Below are 7449 nucleotides of genomic sequence, written 5' to 3' on the forward strand. Positions count from 1 at the left end.
CAACTTAGCAGTCTTTACATAATTGTCTCCTTCATACAGGGTTTCCAACTTCTTCCAGATCTCATGAGCAGTCTGCAATTCCATAACATTTATCATTTCAGAATCTGTCAAGGCACTTAACAATGCTTCCTTAGCCATAATATTGCATTCAACTTCCTTTATCTCATCTGGAGTTGAAGGTCCATTTGCAGGAACAATATACTTGTTCTTTGTAATAGTCCAATATAATTCACCAATGCATCTCAGATGACACTCCATGTGGCTCTTCCAAAGAGATTAGTTAGTACCATCAAATCTTGAATTGTCCTTCTTGTAAGATGCCATCCCAGACCACCTCAAGCAGTTAATCTTCTCCAAAGGAACCTGCTTTGATACTAATTGGAAATAGCTTTGACTCTAGGCAGACAACTGAGAGGGAGGGTGAATTAGTTGTCTAAAAAACTTACACAAATTAAACTTATTCTTAGATCTCATAATTAATCATGAAAGCATAAATCAACAACACATCAAGAAAACACATAACACCAAGATTTTTGACATGGAAAACCCGGTCAAGAGAAAAACCACGGCAGGAACCTACCCACAATATGATGATACTCTATTAGGATTATTTAAAATATTACAATGGAGAATGCACATGAATTCATGCACACTTCGTAGAGCTCATCTCTCAAAAAAAGAAAGGGCTACAACCTAGGGAAGACTCAGTGTCTTACAATGAGATTCGGATCACATCTGAAATATCATGAACTGATAAAATAGCATCTCCTAATGCTTGGTTACAGTTCCAGTCAAGCACAACTTCCTTCTTCACTCTTCTAACTACTTCTCTGCCTCCCAAAGATTAATGCATTATTCACTCATACACTTATCCACACACTCAATCACAAAGATATTAAATTTATTTGCACATGACATCAACCTTGGAATGATCAACAAGGTCGGCCCAACACTCACCACCTAATTACAAAAATATAATCACAAACGCTACAATATCGCATGTGGACTAAGCAATGTCAACTAAGACATAACATGGACCCAAATTACATGCCTCAAATGTGAAACACCTCCAAGAATTATGCATTGAACATCTGCAACACACTACAAGCATCTGGTCGGTCAAAATCATGAAGAACACTAACATACTGAAGAAAATCATCAATTACGAGCACAACGATCAGTGTGGACCACCAACACAAAAGGAACACAATCTAGAAATATCCACAAGAATCATGAATTACCACTGCAATATCCACAACAACACAAATTACTAGAATCATATCATCATCATAATGAACCTCAAAACCACTAACTGCAATGACTGTCAACCTTGAAAAATAACTTGCGGAGCTCCAACCCATAAACCACTTGAATTGAAGACACAAATGAATGCCCCAAAAACTTCTCCAAATCCACCGACCAAAATATTACAATGTCGAGCAATGCAGATCAAAATACTAACACTTTGTCACCATTGAACAACTGTAAAACCAACCACAACATAAATATCCATAACTCACACAAATCTTCACGCGGACCCCTGAAAATTGCACTGAATCATCTACGAACAATCCTCTACAAACATTGATCATCGACATTCTGAACAAACCAACTCACTGAACTTCACTGCATCATTGTCACAGATAGAGAAATATGTTGACATCAATGACAACACATTTCTTAGATATCTCTAAAGCACACATTTGCAACAATCTCCAACAAGGACTACATTTTTGAATGAGGGGTTGGTGCCTCTAGTGAGTTGGTGCTCAGAAAATTGAATAAGGGGTTGGTGCCTCTACAAGTTGTAAAAACTATTGTTCATATAAAGCAATTTTATTGTCATGGTTTTCTCCCTATTTAGGGTTTCCATGTATATATTATATTCTTGTGATTACTGCATTTAAGTAATTATTATCTTTGATTAATAACTTTTAAATTTGAATAAATGATTGTTATACTAATTCACCCCGCCCCTCTTAGTATAACTGTGGGCCTAACAATTGGTATCAGAGTTCACCCTTCAAAGTAGTCTAACCAACTAGAAGGAAGATCAAAATAAGACACATGGATAAATCCAATGGACAGTTCTCTTCAAGCAAAACTCATTTGTTTGATGGAACTAACTATGCATTTTGGAGTTTGAGAATGGAAACCCTTATAAGTTCCTTTGGATATAATTTCTAACAAGCAATGGTGAATCGGTATAAGTGTCTAAATCCTCCATTAGATGCAATATGGAAGAAAGCGCAAAAGCATAAAATGCAATTTTGTGTGGACTAAGCAATCTAGAACTCATACAAGTAATGCACTGTCAATTAGCAAAGGAAGTTTGGGATAAACTGAAAAACATCTATGAGAGAGACACTAAGGTGAAAAAGGATAAATTTCAAAGGCATAGAAGAGAATTTGAAATCCTCAAGATGATGGATGGGGAGAACATTGCAACACTCTTCATTCGAGTTGATAAGGTAGTCAATACAATATGAGGTCTAAGAGAGGAAATAGATGAAATAGTGATAATTCAACAAGTATCTAGGTAACTCCTTGATAGATTTGATTCTAAAGTCTCCACAATAGAATAAATTAAGGATGTGGACCAACTATCCATGAATGAACTACAAGGAATTCTTATAGCCTATGAAATGGGGACTAGAAAAAGGGATTCATTAGCAAGGGAGTCAACATTCAAAGCTACAAGAAATATGAAGATCAAATAACCTTCAATACGAAAAAGTTTCGAATGAAGACATAAATAAAGAGGAATCCCTTTTTGTTCAAAAGACAACAATGAACAAAGGGAAGTTTCCATTTATATCCTTCGATTGTAGGAAAGTTGGACATTTCATTAAAAATTGTCCATATCTAAGATAAAGTGACAACAATGACGAAGAATAGCCTTCCCCAAGAAAATAAAATAAGTTCAACTATAAGTATGATAAGAATATGGAAGGGAATAATGGATACAAAAAGAGTCATTATGCATATATGGGGAACAAATCATCTGATTAGAGTGATTGGGATAATTATAAAGAAGAAATGTTGTTCATTGAATTTGAAATGGAAGAAGATACTTTAAAAAATAATGACAATGTGAACTTCTTACATGAGGAGGAAAGTTTCAAGCCTAATTCAGAAAGTGACAATGAAGACAACTTTGAAGAAGAGCTCTATTGAGCCATAGATGAAATAGAGAGACTAACTAAGAAGGTTCTAAAATATAAACACTTGGTTCAAGAAGAATGTACAAAGACCAAAACCTTTGAAGAAATAGAAAAGTAGGTCAACAAATTAAAATAGAAAAGTAGGTCAACAAATTAAAATTTCAAATTGACAAGGCAAAGAGAGTAGAAGAAGAGATGAGGTATGAATTCAAGGCAAAGGAAGAAACTTGTAGTAAACTTGAATCTCAAGAAGCTTCTATAAAAAGTGAAGTGGAAAGAGCATCCATCAAAGTGAAAACAAACCTCAAATATGAGAAAAGATAAAAAATCTTGGATGATATTATTAACAGTTGGAGATCATAATCTAACAAAATAGGTCTAGGATTTGGAGAAAGGTCAAAAAGCAATGTTGATGCACTAAATGGAAATAGTAGAAAAATGGGAGAATCATCTAAAATATCAGAAGAGGGAGTAAAAAAATATGTTGAAGTCATGATAAAGCCTACTGATAATAAAGAAGACAAGAAGAGTTAAGTTCCATAAAACTCAAGAAAAGACTCAAAGGACAAAATCAAGAGCGCACTGCATCCAAGACATGATCACATAAATAGGAACAAGAATAACTTTGTTGGTTATTGCTTTACATGTAAACGTTTTGGTCACAAGGTTATAAATTGTAGAACTCACTTAAATAATTCTACTTGGAACAACAATAGGAATATTACCAAGAATGTTGATAGGAATTAGAACTCTTTTACTCCCTGATTATACAATGTTGAATGTTATAGGTGTAACAATTTTGAACATACAACAAGGTTTTGTAGAACTGTCTTTACAAGTTCATCAAAGCATAGTGAAATGAAGAAAACTCTCATAGCACAAGAGGAGAAAAATTCAAAGATATGGAAGGAGGAAGATAGAAAGGAGAGATCTTTGTTGATACAAAAAACATTACATGCCCAAGATGATGGAGAACAATGGTATGTGGATAGTGGTTGTTCATGTCACATGACTAGTGACAAAAGAAAATTCATCGAGTTAAAAGCTATTGATGGTGGGATAGTGAGTTTTGGAGACAATGCTACAACAACTACATTGGGTAAAGGAACCACAAATCTTGATAATGGAAAAACTGAAATAAGTAATGTTTTACATTTGAAAGGTTTAAAACATAACCTTTTGAGTGTAAGTCAATTGTATGGTCAAGGCCATACACTTCTATTTCATCCAAAAGGATGCCAAATAAAGAAAGAACAGAACGTCATGGTAGAACCAAGTAGTTCCAACAATCCTTGCATCCTAAGTGAAAATAGAGGCAATAAATGCCCTTTGACAAAAGAAGATGAAAGTTGGCTTTGGAACAAAAGAATGGGGCACATTAATTTTGACAATCTAGTCAAAATTAACAACACACAAGCATTAAAGGATATGCCAAGGATCTCTAAACCTTCAAATACTACTTGCAATTGTTGCCAACTTGGGAAGGAAACAAGAGTCACATTCAAATCAAAAAAAAAATTTAGCCTGCAAGCCATTGGAACTCATTCATATAGATCTTTGTGGACCAACTCGCACCAAAAGTATGTATGGTGAAAGATACTTCATGTTGTTGATAGATGATTATTCTAGATTTACTTGGGTAACTTTTTTAAAAGAGAAATATGAGGCTTTATAAAAGTTCATGGTATTTAAGGCCTTAGTTACAAATAAGACCAAGTTGAAGATAAAGTGTTTAAGATCAAAAAAAGAAGGTGAGTTCACCTCAAAAGAATTTGAAGAGTTTTGTGAAAAACATGGAATTAGGAGACAATTATTAGCTGCTAGAACACCACAACAAAATGGAGTTGTGGAAAGGAAGAATACGATCATACAAGAAATGTCAAGGACCATGGTTAACGAGTCTAAATTATTAGATTTGTTATGGGGAGAGGCGGTGCATACAACAATTTATACGCTAAATAAAGCATAAATTAGAGTCATTCATGATAATACTCCATATGAATTGTGGAAAAGAAGGGTTGCCACAATGAAGTACTTAAAATTATTTGGTAGTAAGTGTTATATAAGAAGGGATGAAAATAACTTAGGGAAGTTTAACACAAGAGCCAATGAAGGAATATTTCTTGGTTATTCATCAAGAAGAAAAGCATTCAGGTGTTAAAATAACTGGCTACACAAGGTGATTGAAAGAAAAAATGTTCATGTTGATGATAACCTTCATCATAAAGAAATAGATCAAGAGATTGATCATGAGGAGGAAGAAAAAAAAAAAAAAAGAGGAAGATGAAAATGAAAATGAAAACAAGAAGGCAGCTACACCAATGAAGGCACCCAAGACACCTTCAAAATTTGTTCAAAGAAATCATCTATTAGAACTAGTTATTGGTGACATGAACACAAAGATTTAGACAAGGAGAAGATTGGCAAGCACACCAAATCATATGGCTTTACTTTCGATGATAGAACCTAAAGATTTCAAGGAAGCTAGTTAGGACATGCATTGGATAAGAGCCATAGAAGAAAAATTAAACCAAATAGAGAAAAATGAAACTAATATTCAAGAGGGCGGGCTCTACAACCTGGGGTTCGACATGGACCGTTTGGCTGCGTTGGGCATTGGGGTCTTCCCCTACGTGTGGAGGAGGTGGTAAGGTCTCCTCCACAGTGGCATCACTTCTTGACTCTCTTCTTCTTTTGTTATTGCGACCCTTTCTTTTTTGCATTTATTCTGCCTAGCCATTTTCCTTCGCTTGGATTGATTGCAAGCGTGTCAAGAGTCCTCCGTATTGAATGCCTGATGGGAAAGGATTCAAGTGGGATGGGCATTAATTCGGCCCAATTGATAGCCTTGAATTTGGTGGAAGAAGGTATTATTGGCAATTCTTTCAGGGATGTCATTGTTGGAGATTTTGTGCAGGTTCCCTTCGAGGCTAAGTTCGACCTAGTAAGTGCTTCTTCCTCTGGGTGCAATGACGAAGATGCAGGACAAGGTAAAGGCCCTTCCTCACCTCTTTATACCTTTTCTATTATGCCTAATGACTCTATGACCAAGCCTATTGAATTGGAAAATCTCAGGCTTCAAGATATCGCTATTTTCATTGTTGTTACTGATATTGATAGATGTCCAGATAGAAATTTTTTAGATGATTGGATGAAAAATGTTTAGATAAAAGATTAGAGTTTAAATTTTCTTTCTGTAGAATGATTCAGAAAGGTTTATTCATTATTTTTTTCAATGATAATAAGTCACAAGCGGAGGTCCTCCAAAAATAATTCTTGGTCGTTGGTAAAACCACTTTCAGGGCCCTTAAATGGTCTTTTGATGTGATTAACGAAGAGATTTTGGCTCTCTCTTGCCCTCGTTGGCTCCTGATTAAGCATTTTCCTCCCATATTTTGAATTTTATTCTCTAGATTTTGGAATCCATCAGTAGAGTGATTAGGGTTGATCACTCCTCGAATCTTGTCCCCCACCTGGATGCCAAAGTCCTGGTCTCCATTAACCCTGGCATTGATATTCTAAGATTTATTGAGATTAAACTCCAAGGTGACACATTCACATGTATTATCGAAACCCTAGGAGGCCTAAACTCTTTCTTTCTATGTAGACGTGAAGGCCACATCGGAAGATTGTGCCCTATCCTTGCAACCAAGAGAAAAAATGGTGTAAACCCTTCTGAGACCGTTTCTAAGTCGAGTGATATTGTTCCCCCCAATTCGGCCGCTAAGCCTAAAGGAAACCCTCCTATTTTGGATAAATTGGATTCTCTCATAAAGTCCATTAATATTGATTTAGCTAGTTTTCCGAAAGAACAACCTGTGAACCCCCTTGCTGTTGAAAAAGACTTCACCTTTGGCTACTTTAATGTTGGACCCCCCCCCCCCCCATTCGGCTGTTTCTGCTGCCATCTCCCAAATGGAGGGAGTCGAGGGCTCTGTCTTTCAGGTGGTTTCTAGAAATAATAAGAGGTCTAGGAGGAAAAATGCACAACAATTGGCATTGGAAAAATTAGGGCTAGAGGGTAGGAGAAGCCATGCTCTGTTGAGGCCCCCATGGATGATGATGCTAGTAGGCCCCCACCTGAGGTTTTATTAATGAATGATTCTGATAAGGATTCTCATGTTAAGTATATTATTAAGTCTTTTGAAGGGATTGGCCGAGGAAGCTGTGATTTTAGAAGGAGGGATGTAACCTCCTCTCTCCCCAGTGATCCTCCTTCTGCTTCTGACTCTAATCATCTTCAGCTCTTGTCTGATTTGTCTGAATTGTCCATAGTGTAGACTGG

The sequence above is a fragment of the Cryptomeria japonica genome, chromosome 5 (assembly GCF_030272615.1).
Source record: "Cryptomeria japonica chromosome 5, Sugi_1.0, whole genome shotgun sequence".
In the NCBI taxonomy this organism is placed as follows: domain Eukaryota; kingdom Viridiplantae; phylum Streptophyta; class Pinopsida; order Cupressales; family Cupressaceae; genus Cryptomeria; species Cryptomeria japonica.